General features: G+C 43.5%; 1 protein-coding gene across 3 annotated transcripts in view; it reads right to left on the bottom strand.

Annotated features, from left to right (window-relative positions):
* The window catches only part of LOC146857392 (uncharacterized), a 35,637-nt gene extending 34,554 nt beyond the window's left edge, over nt 1-1,083 (bottom strand). Inside the window, exon 1 of one of the 3 annotated variants that reach the window (XM_085647885.1) lies at nt 939-1,083. The gene's annotated coding sequence lies outside the window, so the exon portion shown is untranslated. Of the gene's footprint in view, nt 1-893 lie in introns of all 3 variants that reach the window. The other 2 variants (XM_085647886.1, XM_085647888.1) reach the window with 2 other exon arrangements.
* Between the last annotated feature and the right edge of the window lie 13,065 nt (nt 1,084-14,148).

The following is a 14,148-nucleotide window of genomic DNA, read 5'->3' on the forward strand; positions in this document are numbered from 1 at the left end:
AAAACTGAATTCCAGTGACATGGATTCATCTGGCAACCAGAACGGAAACCACAAACGCTAAAATGTAATAGATTATTACACAAATTACCAGGACTAGAAACATGGGATTCGCGTGACACATCCATCGAAAATCGCTAGCTATAAGGTAACGGATTCATTAAATTGGGGACTTGTATATTCATTTCCCTTCTTGGTATGGCCCGATTGTCCCCTGGCTAGTGATGGTGGCCAAAATCTAGGACTGGCTGCTAACCGTGATAATGACGAGACTCAAATTAATTTATTTAAACATGACGTAGTCACTACCTTTCAGACAATATTAATAGAGTGGTTAGTGAAAATTAATGCAGCTCTTAGTTACGTTGTTGAAAATCATTTTCAACTTAGCTTAAAAATAACAACACATTAACAGTGATTTGGTAAATTCAAGAGAAGACCAACTTGTAGCTGCCAAATGCCCCCATGTTACAGCAGTTACTTTCAGAAAGTCCAGATTTGTCAGACACCAGCACTTTCAGACACAACCAATAGTGATAACAGGGAAAACAGAAACTAGGGATCCCAGCATGTTTTAGCGACTGCCTGAAATCCAAGGTCCTCTAAAACGCACCTTTGGAAAGGGGGCAGTTCATAGCTACTTTTATGTACTTGTATATAAATATATCAATTTAAATTTTTTTTAAAAAATCAAAATTCGCAAGAACAACGTTAGCCAGTTTGTAAATCGGGGTGTTAACGTATCTTCCGTGATTTAAAGCCAGTAAATAAATTGTGCTCTATGAAAGAATGCGGGCATCAATTACAATCCTATTTCCTCATAAAAACACATAATTTATTATGCTGGCGCTGCATTCAAAACAAATCCGTGCTAGTTACATGAAAAACAGCCTTACGATAGTATTTTCTTCAATGATGCCCCCGATGAAGTTGCAACTTACTGCTTTCTATGAGGAAAACCAAGCAACTCACTGCAGGGTTCGTTAATCAGTATATTGGCTTCACTTGTTTTAAGATTCAACTGACAATCTGTGCTTGAATCGTAGGTCGTAGCCACGTCATCTTTGAAAACTTCCTCCATTAGTCAGCAGAATTTGGAATTCTGGGAGAGAATTTCTGCATTTCAAATTAGTCATGGTCATGGGGAGATAAGTCGGCAGCTGTGTTTCATACGTTGTGTAACATTATGGTGGTTGCCATATCACATTGTGTATGCCGAAGACTTTTTTCCCAGGCTCAGGTCGCTGTATAGAAAAATCAGTGCATTCTGGGAGTTGAAGTCTTCTTCATTTACTTCAGTTTAAGCAATCGGACTTTAAGTCCTGGTGTGCCTAGTGTTTCGATAAAAAAACACACAATTCTCTGAACATGGATAGGGTTACCAGATGAATCCATGTGCCCTTGATCCTGTACCGCCAGTCCTGGGCCTCCTTTGACAAATCAATGCATTCAGGGAATTGTAGTCGTGTCTAGGTTCACATGACCTAATTAGACCAGGACATTACAATGATATGTAATAGGAAAAGAAGGACTGGAAAAATGGAATGTGATGTTTGTGCTTTTATATGCAAAAGACTACCAAGGTTGTGGAGCATGCTTTAGTCGCCTAACCAATTTACAAACTGCGTGGAAACATTTTAGTGTTGAGGATGGGAGGCGACAAAGTGGCCACATAGTATGTGTCTGACTGTCGCTTGGTGCTGGAAAGTGGATGACAAGCCCGTTCCAATGTATGCTGTCTTTTGATTTTTTCGGTTGCATCAATTAATAGTGGCCCAGTGTTTGTATCTAGTGATCTTTGAGGCACTAGTTCAGAGAGGTGAAACATAAGGACGAAAGAGCCTCATTGGTGTATAAATCAGGAAGATAGAGGGGTGAAGAGTGAAGAGGCAGTCGGTATAAATGTAGCAATCTATGAATAATATTAAGCATGTTATGGGACACAGGAGTTCGCCACATTGCTGGTAACTGGTCTCCAGGGGCATAGTCTTTATGCGGGGTTTCTTGCATGTATGGAGCAAAGTTGTATTTCTCAGGTCAAGTCTGAGGGAGTTCTAATGCAGGGAGGGCTGGAAGAGTTGACCTCAAGAACTCAAGGTCTGTATGCTGTGCAGTGGGATTTCGAGGTAGATGAGGGGATGCTTGATGACTTAGGGTGACAAGTAAATGACTGGTTTAATTATCATGGTGAGACGTTTAAAGCAGGCTCTCTTGTGCTGACATCATAGTGCCTTATGGCAGTACAAGTAGATGGGTGTGGTGGCGGCTCCTCCGCTAAGGCAGAAGAGCGTCACCTCACTGCTTTGCATCAGTGAGACAAAGGAAACATAAAATGATGATAACTCAATGTTATTATAATTGTATGTTTTCCTGCTACGGCACCTTTGCATGCAGGTTTGGACTGCTCACACGGGAGCAAGGGAAGGAGTCTGTTTGCCCACTCCAAGACCCCATGAATGTTTTGCCGGCAGTCATGCGCACTTTACACGTTCTCCACGCAGGCTGCATTACAGCTTGGGTGGAGAACATGCTCAGGCTCCCACTGCCTGTCTGAGCGTCGAACCACGGTGCTCAGACCAATCACAACGCTGCTTCCTGCTTCCTATTCTGGCTGGGAGAGACAACGGAGGAGAGACGCAGCAATCAGATACGTTTTTGTTTTTTTTGTTTTTACACCCTCACCCCGATCCGTGCCGGCCGCCACTGCGGCATGTTGAAGCATGTGCATTTAGGGTGAGTACTTTGAACTTGAGGTAAAAAAGTAATATGGGAGAGAAGCAGGACTATTATAATGAGCCAATTTGCTCAGGGCCAATGCACCGACAAACACTAGTTGTGTGGAATGGGATAAAACATTGAAAAGCATGGAAGATTCTAATGCACAGCCCCCTTTTTATCCACTCTGGTCTAGGCTTTGCATCTTGAGGCCACTGGGAAATCCATAAGCCGGCCTTGTTATGAGAAGGTGATTCAAAATCCTAAAAAAAGGATATTTGAAAATGAAGAGCGGGGTGGCTATGGACGGATCATCAGGAAATTCATGCCATAAGCAGATAAGAGAGGGGGTTAGTGAGGAGTTAGAAAAACAACCGATAGAAACATGCGGGTCAAGAGGGCATGAGACAAAGCAGTTGAATGTTGAGCCTGTGATGTCCTAGTAAAGTAAGGTCGTGAGAACTGTTTGATGGTTGACCATGTTGATGGCCGAGACAGGGTCAGGAGAATGGGATCAGCATGCATGCAGTTGTGGGGTGCTGCCATGATGAAGTTAGAGACCTAGAGGAGGGCATTTTCCTGTCCTAACTAAACCTCCTAAAGTATTCTCATCAGTCACAAATACTTTATCCTGTGTTTGCTCTTCTGTTCCATCCTCATTCCCCAGGTAGTGTCCCTGACATCTTCGGGAAAGCTGCGGTTGTCCCAATATTGAAAGAAACCTAATGATGATCCTGTAACTGAACTCATCCCAAACCTCAGGCGACACAGTGACTCTTAATTCCAAAGGCAAATAATCACTTGTCAATAAAGGAAATAGACCATCTGCTTCAGATTTTCCCTTTGCCTGATATATTGAAAAACTACTGACCAATGTCTCTGCTGCTTTATTGCACTAAAAAATTGGAATCACACGAGGCGCAGGAATTATGCACAGACTTGCAGGCAATTTCCTACATCTGCAACAAGCAGGTTTTCACCCAAAACACAACACTGATACAGATTAGTTTCAGTGATTGATGACCTAAGGAAGAAATTGATTAGAAGACAAGTCATGGTTCTAATTTTGCTTAATCTATCGGCAGCCTTCGATACGGTTGGCCATGAGATCATATTTTGCCGGCTCTAGGCAGCTGGCATTCAAGAAGTTGCATATGAATGGCTTCCTTCATTAGTGATACAAGCCAAGCAGTGCACGACTCCATTCATAGTCCCTGAGGTTAAAGTCACCTGTGGAATCCCTCAAGGATCGGCGCTCTCACCTCACTTGTTTAACCCACTGATGATAGAGCATGCTAGAAGTGGGTACCGTATTTTCAACTATATGGATGACTTTCAGATTTTATTATGCTTTCAATACATGGATTGATGAAGGTAAACTTCTTAAAGCTAAAAGCAGAAAAGATGGAAATTGTAGTCTTTAATGTCTATACAGGAATCTGGTCAGATCTGTACTGGTCCAGGGAAATAGGCTCAGTACTTACACCCAACTGGATGGCAAAAAGCCTGGGCATAATAATTGATCACAAACTCTCTATGAGTCCGCAAATTAATATTGTGGTCTTGAAAGCGTTTTTACTCTTCAGACAACAAAGAAGCTCACTCCATATTTTCTTTCTAAAGCAATGGAATCAATCATGGCAGCAATGATTGGAGGAAGATTTGATTATGTTAACAATATTTATTTATGACTGCCATTCTGTGATCTAAAACACCTTCAAATACTCCAGAATGCTGCAGCTAGGCTGGTGCTAAAGGCTCCCTGCAGAACACATACACTCCAGTTGCTAAAACAACTTCATTGGCTGCCAGTAGCACAGGGCATCCAATTTGAAGTCTGTTCCTTAGTCTTCAAGGCTGTGCATGGTTTAGCCCCAGATTTTCTTATTCAGCATACAGCTGGGAATATACCTACCAGGATTTTAAATTCTGCCATTGCCAATGTTTTAGTGGTACCCAGTTACCAGAAAACTAGAGTAGGAGGTTGTAGGTACTCAGTTTCAGCCCTCAAGATAACTCCCTGTCATTATCTATTAGGGTAGTAACATCCCTTGGGCCTTTCAGATTGGTACTGAAAACATGGATGTTCAAGAAAGCCTTTGGTTCTTGAAGGTAGCAGCTGACATCATAAGAGCAATGCTTCCCAAGGACTTAGCACCATGATACCTTGGGGTGAATGAGCGCTATACAAGTCTTCATAACCAAAACCATCCTCCTTTCCTTCTGCCCATTACTATTTTCTGGACTTTTTGCCCTGATTTGTTGCTCCACTTGATGTGTCCTGGAATCTTTTCCCTTTATGCCAATACCCTTACTACCGCAAAACAAGTCTCTGTTTTTCTGCACTTTATCAATTTGTTTTTTGAGGCATCCTTTGGATGTGGAGTTTATTGTAGTTTTTGTTAGTTTCATTATTCTCAATTCTCGGTATCAAGCTGTCCATCTCCATTCTTGTGTGGTTTGTATAGTGCACTGACACCTGCCTTGGGGTGAGCTGCACTGTACAAAAATGGAAGTAGATAAACTAACAAATTCTCCATTGAGTGGAGCAATCGCAGTCTTAGCAGGAGGGGAGATGACGAGGTTCTAGGTGGAGAGGCAGAATATGAGGCTGTTGAATGTGAATGCTAGCCCTTCCCTTTTCTTGAATGGGCGCATCCTCAGACAGTTCGGAGTGTCGTGTTTCCTCACAAGAGAAGCTTGAAGAGGTAATTGCGGTCTGAGGATCTTGACAAAACTACTGGGAATTACTGACAGCATTGCCTTCCATCATTGTACCTGCAAGCACTGTTACTAACAGGAACCAACAATACATAAATCAGTCTGTAGGAGTTGGAGCCATTGGCATTATAAATGGCAATGTTTTTCACCTATGCAATAGATATGCCCTCCCCACCTTAATAAAATAAAGAACTCTGCTGTGTTTTTTTTTATGTAGTACACTTGCAAGGGTGCGTACTGCTGAGAGTGAAAATGGTAGTTTTGACTCCACGTTCAAACAAGCACCTATAAAAACAACAGAGTTCTTTTCTGTTAGTACCAGGCCCAGCTGTCACTTTATATGTGATCAAGAAGCGTCTCATACAGCTTGGCGGGTGTGAGTATCCCCTTGGTGTTCCATTTGTTTCACAAAAACAAGCTTGTATAACAAGCGAGCCCACTAAAGTCAGCTGTGGCAGCACAAGTGTACTCTAAGTGGAAAAGGGAAATGAAAATCATTATTATAAGCTAAAAACAGAGCCACATATGTTATGTCTACACCTTCAATGGTGCCGTAGCGCTGGGAGTGAAAAGGGCAGTTCCGACAAGCAGTGTTGTGAGGTTGCAGGACCACAGGCTGTCACCAAGGTGTCCCTTGGGACGTCTTTTAGCCACATTTGGTACTGCACCCTGCAAAGATGGATAGGCAAAAAGATATGGCGCAGCGGTGAGAGCTGCCGACTGGTGAGCTGGGGATCCATGTTCGAGTCTGCTGTCGGCTCAACATCCTGTGGTAGTAGGTTGATTGTTTAATTTCCCCGAACCCATGGCTAGGTGCGCTATATAAATAAAAGTGTTTAATGTAAAATAACAGAATTCAATGAAGGCGGGCAAGCAGTGTTGTGCAGGGAGGTGGGGGTGTATGGCAAAGGGATATCAATCGAGTGCCCTGCATTGCAAATTATGGGGGCCTTCGAGCAGTGTTGTGGGAGGGGTTAGGGGGAGGCACAGGGAGATTTAGGGACATGAAGCAACCAAAGCAGTGTTGGGGGGGTAAAGAGGGGCACAGGGAGATAAGGCGCCGGCAATCAAATAATGCCATGGAATTTCATTGCACGAGCAAACAGAACAGTAGGCCAATAAAAAAAAGAGTTCTTTCTAAGTATAAATACTCTGAACTGTAAGAACACACGTAAGAGGGCCAGTCCTCATGGGAGGATACAAAATTCCAAAAGGAGGGTCTACTAAGTGTATTTACCAATGAAAAGCCAACATTTCTAAAGGACAGTAAGAGGCACCAATGAAAAAGATGTTTTTTTTAAAACCATATCCAAGACACAACATGTCTCTTTGAGACAGCGCAAGCAGTGCATGAGCTGTCTAGGTGAGACCTAAAAAGAGGTCACTCCAGACAAAACTGCTCGGTCATTTCCCCTTTGATCAGGAACAGGGCAGGACTGGCCGTAGCGGGCACCGGGAGTTTCCCTGGTGGATCGCCAGGGTAGGGCCGCTTTTGGGCCCACTAGGGGCTTTTTCGTTACCAGGGGCTGGCAATATCTGCCCCCTGTAACATAAACGGCTGAAACCGGCCCTAGCAAACAGCTCAGCTGCACCCCCCTTGCCCCCAGGGGGAGCGGCCGAGCAGTTTGCCAGGGCCGGTTTCGGTTCCCAGTCCGGCCCTGATCAGGAACATGAATAACAGACCTCAACAGTGGCCTTCGCTGGTGATATCGGGTTGCATCAAACACTGGTACAACACTACGGTCAGCTCACCTTTGTGAAGCTATGCTAAGTTGCCCATCATGCTCATTTGAGTCATTGGCGGAGCAAGGGCGCTATGGCCTAATTCTAACGAAGAAAATGGCCACCACCAAGGGTTTGGTAGTTAAAAGGGTGCCATATTTGAGGCAAAGTATGACCTCACAGGCCTGGACCCTGATGCTACTGCACTAACAATAGGAGCGTCACTCCAAGTAACGAGATGATTTAAATAGAGGTGAGCAAGGCAAAGAAACATGGAGTTGGCGCAAGCCAGAAGTCAGGTTATTCCTGAGTTTATCTGGGACTCTCGAGTCACAAACACGTTGGGCCTGGCCATTCCTGCGGCAACAGAACTATGCGTGTCTGTTTATGAGCATGATTGCATGTGAGTGTACACGGTTGGGAATGTGTTTCAGAAGAATGTATGGTCATGCAATAGATGCTAGTGCCTTGAATCATGTGATTCTTTTAACCATTGGAGTGAAGGAAGTTGCAGGCAAACTCATCAACATGAACAACCAAGGCTGAGAAGGACATGCAGGACATGGAGTAAGCTGGGAAATGTGTGGTGGTCAGAGTGTGCTTTTTAAAACGTGGCCATCAGAGAGGACCATTGTTTGAACCTGTACACATGAAACACTGATTTCATTCCTCATGAATCCATCGCCTACTGCCCCCGGGTACCTGTCCCAGACGGATCGAGCCTGACCCGTACAGCCAGGCTGGAGGCTGACGTGATCATGGGAGTTCCTGACTTCAGGGGCCATTGCCCTGCCACCCACTTACAGAAGGAAAACGTATGTTTGTGGAAGGAATGTAGGTTACATCGCATGGCCAGGACGTGAATGGCTGAACCATTCTCCTTTGCACTCATAATAATGAGTATAGGATCCTTATGGTTGATAGTAACAATCGTATCACTATTATACCAACATCAACAATGGTAGTTATAATGAAAACCTAACAGCAAATGTATCCAGATGAGCTCAAACCATGTCAATACTAGAAACAGGCTCTCTCCAAGCCCTTCAAAAGCAATCTGCAAGCTATGAGAAGACAAACGATACTGGCCAAAAGCCCAGTGGAAAATTATCGCCTTTTAATAGTTTATTGAACTTTTTAGTGATTAGTGTACTTTGTTTCCTTCCGTGTAATGCCTTCGGTGAGGTAGTGAGCCACTACTGAAATCAGTCTCTTTTTTAAGCAAAAGGGAAGCCAGTGGTATTAACATTAAAATAGAGTGCCATGCCTTGACTTAACTCAATTTCATAGATTCATTTTCTCAGCTTGATTTCATGTGCGATAATTTTTTTGTGCAGTGCACTGTCGAACCAACAGGAAGCATAAGAATCAGATTATTTCTTGTACTGGATTTGTATCTGAGAAAGCCGAATTGCTGAAATGTAATGTTGGTAACTACTGAAATCATGCTTTGAGTGAATTAGGCTAATTTAGCATCTGTTGTTCATCCTTGATGTGACATTGTATTACATCACATGATTAACTTTGCTGTTGTATTGCTGGGAAAGGGTGTGGCGTAATGGCCAGAGTTGCTGAATTTGGAGCTGGGGATCCAGGTTCGAGTCTTGGTGTGGGCTCACATTCTGTGATTCTGGGCAAATCACTTAGTCTCCCATGCCTCGTAACAGCGGCTAGAAACCCTCACGCGCTATACAAATCCAAGTATTATTCTTCTTCTCTGCAATAAGGGTTACTAAGTTCCACGGAGCAAGTAGAAGACTCTGTTTAATGTTCTGAACAAAATGTAATTTTCTCAAGCTTGAATTTAACAGCCTGAGACAGAATAACATATTATGTAATCATTGTGTCCTCATGCAGTAAATGGTGTGAACGTAGAAGCCTATATACTAGTGAGAAAATCCTCAAATGTATTCTGTCGCAAATGTTTCTTTTGACTTCATTCATATTGATCAAAAGCATGAGAATTAATGTGCTAATGCTGCGAATGTATGTATGAACCTTTTGTCTTAAATATTATAAAGGAATGTGATTTTGGGAGAAGAGGAGGACATTTCCCCACTTTTAGGTGAATATTTGTCGGTTTTATATTAGAACTCTCCTGAGTTCTTGTTTTTCTGTAACTTTTGAGGTTAGTACACTGACTACATTTCTATTTAACTAATCGCAATCGTACCTTAGTACTTTGAATATTTTAGAAGTAACCCTTTAACTTATGTCTTTCGTGTCTGTCCTTTTTGAGCTTTTATGTGATTGAATAACAAGGCACTGCTGAATTTCAATATGCAAGAGAATAGGGTCCATTGCAGAGCACCAAAGTCCTTTTGGGACTACACCGCTTCAGTAAAGAGAAAATTAGCACACACAGGGCTAAAGAAAGGTGTGGAATAGCATGCTCTCAGATTTGGTAGCATTGCTGATGGTTCGAAGGGGTCCATCAAGTACTGATTGGACCTGCAGAGGTAATTTGGCTTTAGAGACTGAAAACAGTGCCTTCACAGATCGGGCGGTCAGGCCTCGAGATTCACATTGACCCAGTCCACGTTCAGAACCAAATCCGTGACGTATGCGGAGAGGCAAGGCAGTTGATCCAACCACCTAAAGATGACAAAGTGCGTATCAATAGGGTTCAAAAAGTGCAGGAAGGCGTGGTACACGCTGGGAATTGCAGTCGATAGAGAATAGTGGAATTTAGTGGTTGGACTTTGAATTTACATATTATTTAGTGGTGGTTTTGGGCTTTATAGGGATGGTAGTTATCATTTTTCCACTGTTTTTTTTTTGAGTTTTTAATTGGTGCTGTATAAATGCTTTACTTAAACACTTGATGTGTGAATTGATGAGAGTTATGAAGTTATGGGATTTGATAGGGTAAAGGTGTACTGTGAACCATCATCAGAATAGGGCCGTAACACAACTATGAGCAAATGTACTAACTGGGGTCAGTGATTGTTCATTCCTTTGTGCACATGAAGGGATGCATTGATCAATGCCACTCCCACATGTCAAAAGCCTGCTATCGTATGACAGTGTTCTTGTGAGAAAGATCTTATGTCTAAAATCCAATAGAAAAAATAGATTGTGATAGCTTAGAGAGGTTCTGAGCGAAGCTTGTGCTGAAGTTTACCACACGCTGTCTCAGACGCATCATAGGGTGCCGCATGGGATTAGGTTGGCAGAAGTCCGAACCGCATTGGGATTGGTTGACATTTAACTTGGTTACCTTGCTACAGGTGGATGCACTGTGAGCTTCATGAGTGAAAAGCTTACGTGGGGCGTGAGAAGTGGGACGAGTTTTGGCATTTAATGGTGAAAACGTCTGAATATTTCTGTAAAGAAGTCCCCAAGTAAAGAGGAGATGTTTCCACCTGAAGGAACACCTGCTAATGAAATGGCAGCAAAGAGGGGCCTTCACACATGCATGTGGCTTAGTCAGTGGCATCAATACACAAAAAAAGATGGTGAGTTGCAATTTCCATCATGTGTAACCTTTCATATAGCAAAACTCAAATGTTTGAGGAGGAAAATGTACGATATAAAGCCCCAAACTAGACCGACTCAATTTGAGGCCTTCAACCTTTGGGATGAGGAAGAGCATGTGAAGAATAGGAAGAGATTTGGATTCAAGGCTTGCAATAAGGTTTATTCAAGGTAATGTATACAAGATGATGAGAGAGAGAAAAGGTGGTGAGGAAGTGATTGAGAAAGAGAGCACATACATTGCAATAGACAGTGAAACGCAAGGGAAAACCCCAGAAAAGAAAATCCCCAAGGAAGAGATCACCCCAGAAAGAGATAAGGAGGATGACTTTTTAGACAAACTTTTGCGAATGAGACCACCCCCATATGAATTAACCAACCGCACCAACCTCTATTGAGACAAGTGCACCCCTAAGTTATGCTGAGACTGGAATTTCACAAACCACTACCACTCAGAGCATTCTGACCTCATTTCAGACCCTCACTAGTATGGGTCTTCCCACTACTCCCATAATCACAAGTAATCCCTAGATTCAACCTGTCCTGAGAGTTTCTCAAGCAACTGTAGACTTGCAGAGCATTGCAATCCCTAGAAATCAGGAAGGGGAATTCAATGACACTCCTGATGCAGGGAGAACTGATTCAACTGTAGCCCCTGAGACAACACCACAGCGGAACACAAGCTCCTCGCAGAGGATAAGCAGCACTCAATTAAAGACTGAACTAGCAGAGATGTAAAGAGAAATGTAGGCATAGAGTTCTTGGGTTACTATAGAGGTCACAAATTGGCCTATTTGAGCGAGGAAGCAGCGAGAGTGGCGCGTGAAGCCTAGGCAAAGATGGAGAAGCTGGAAAACGAACGTGGCTTTGACCTTACTCATAGAAAGAAGCTGCAAAGGAATTTCGGAATTAACATAATTGATAAGGATATGAAGTCTCTGTCATTGAAATGGTTTAAGGCAAACATACGGGAAATGATCATTAGAGAATGGAGTGACTTAGAAAAGTTTAGGAAGAAGTGGTCAAAGAAAGAAAGGTCAAAGATGAAACAGACGTTAGACACCCCAGCTAGCATAAAGGTAGAAAATGCAAAGACAACAGAGCAGGAATACCCTTTAAGGGAGGTGCAGGGAGGAGCTGATGTACAGGTTCCATGATTCACAGCAGATCTTTTCCACTTCACGAACACCCTCCCATAGCTGATAGAGGACCCAGATAATGGTATACCCAGATAGATCAGATTGCACTATCTCCAAGGTATTTTGGGAAGATTTGAACTTGCTTTTTGAAGTAGTGGTCCTGAAAGACCTGTGGGCTGAATGCAAGAGAGCCGTAGATTGGTCTACCTGAGAGCTTGCAAAAGTAGCAAACACAAATGCACCATGACCCATAGTGAAAGCAAATATGATACGATCATTGCCCATTTTAAAACAAAGGTTCCTAGGATTGGCCCAAGTTTTTTTTAGAATGACCAAGAAGCCTTAAGAGTCAGTGCATGCATATGTTTAGAGGTTAATGCAAATCGATATTCAGCATAGTGGCATGAATGACCTACTTGGAGAAAACATTGGAGGTGTCCTCATTTCCTTTATGTATAAACTGCGGCCCGAAATCAATTCTTAGATAATACAGGGAGAACTCTGCTGGCCACTTGGAGAGATATTGCAGCATCCCAAATATTGCAGTGACACAGTAGAAGAACAATTAAAGGGGCTGAAGGGGAGGTTCATGATGACCCATACCAAGTTAGCGCAGAGCGGAGGTACAAGATATGGCATGATGAACTCTGGATTGGACATTGTTAGTAGTGCAGGAGTAGAGCTGCTGGGAGCTGCCATACCCTATTGAGGAAATGTACTAGTGCAGGGCAGATGATGGGGAAATGGAAATGCCTCAATATTAGTGATCTAAAGAAAGTCATCCCTTGTCATATTTGCAAAAAGGTTGGCCACTGGAAGAGGGAATGCAGATACAACCCAAACTGGGTACCAAACCCCATATTTAAGGATGGGATTCCCCAAATGCCAAAGTCCCCTGTAATGGACCTAAAAGGTCCTAGACTAGGGCTATAACAAACTCCGCAGATTCCTACCTAGAAACAAAGTGGAAACACTTTATTTCAGCCACAAGCAAAAGCCCATCGGAATCATTTTGCGACACATACTCCCTAAGTTCCCAAGAGAGGAGGGGGATTGCGTGCTTAGCGCAATTCTGGAAGTGGATCAGAGTGGTATGTGGAAGGGGAAGTCAATAGACGTCCTGTATCCTTTTTGATAGACACGGGAGCCACCCTTTCAACCATTAGGACGGTTGAGGTCCTGAACCTAGCCTTCTGAGGAAATCAAGTCCAAGTTGTAGGCATCACAAATCAACAGCACACTAAACAGGTTTCAACCCCACTTCCAGTGAAGATAGGCACCATTGGAGACCATCACCAGTTTAAGATTTGCGATTCAAGTCCTGTATATCTGTTTGAAAGAGACTTTCTTTGTTAACTCAACTGTGCGATCTATTGTACACCTGCTGGATTAGAACTAGAAACACAAGCAGCAGAGCTAAATGTGTTAGTAATCAATGAGAACTAGCTCTGGTTTAAATTGTTTGTATGTCTGCGGGTGGAAAAAAAACAATTCGTTTTTTTATGAAGGCCCAGTAAGTACCTGTACTCGACCAAGCTAACGGTACAGCCACCTTTCATGCTGCCCTTGGCCGTGTCTGTGTGTGCATCCTTTTACCGTTACCTTGTTGGGTGCATACTACCCCCCTCCCCCAACAGCGGTTTTCCTTTTCTTCCCCCAATTTAGAGTGCACATGGTCCTGGCCCCCGGCTGAGCTCCATGCTGAGTTGTTCGCTACAATCAGGTGTAAGCAACTCCACTTTACTGTTTTCACCAACATTGGTTACAGTATATAGGCCTAATTTCACACACAATAACGCATATTGTGAGACCGGCCACTTTTTCACTACCCGCCACTGACGCTAACACTACTGCCTTGTCCGTGGTCACCTCTAGGCACGTATCACCGCCTCAAAGCTTTTAGCCTACTACTAGGAGCCTTTACTTAAATCCTATGTCTGTCCCTCCCCCCTTTTTAGGTCTCGGCTGGCGTAGGCTGCGCAGACATGCGCAGTCTCGCTGGCGAGATTTAGTGTTAGCAGGGTATTTTCAGTAAGGGGCTTTAAGCCGCGCCCCTCTGTTCCATTGGCTGTCGTCACCGTTTATGCTAAATTGTGGACAGCCATTGGAACAGAGGTGTCTATGACGTTTTTGCTTTGCTTTTCGAGCCATCCCATTTGGACAGACTCGTTTGCTTTACTTTTGCCGTAAAAGCTTGTTCCGATGTTGATGGCAACCATTTCGCGCCCTGCCTCCAGCACACACAGAAGGCGGCGAAGGGAAGGAGCAGACATGGTGCTTCCTCACTGTGCACCAAGGAGCGACCCGTTCAACTGCGGTGGCGCCAGTGTGAGCTCGTGTTCTAGGGCACAGAATGAGAAGGTCCGATCAGGACTTA

Source organism: Triturus cristatus, chromosome 3_2 (assembly GCF_964204655.1).
Source record: "Triturus cristatus chromosome 3_2, aTriCri1.1, whole genome shotgun sequence".
Taxonomy (NCBI): Eukaryota; Metazoa; Chordata; class Amphibia; order Caudata; family Salamandridae; genus Triturus; species Triturus cristatus.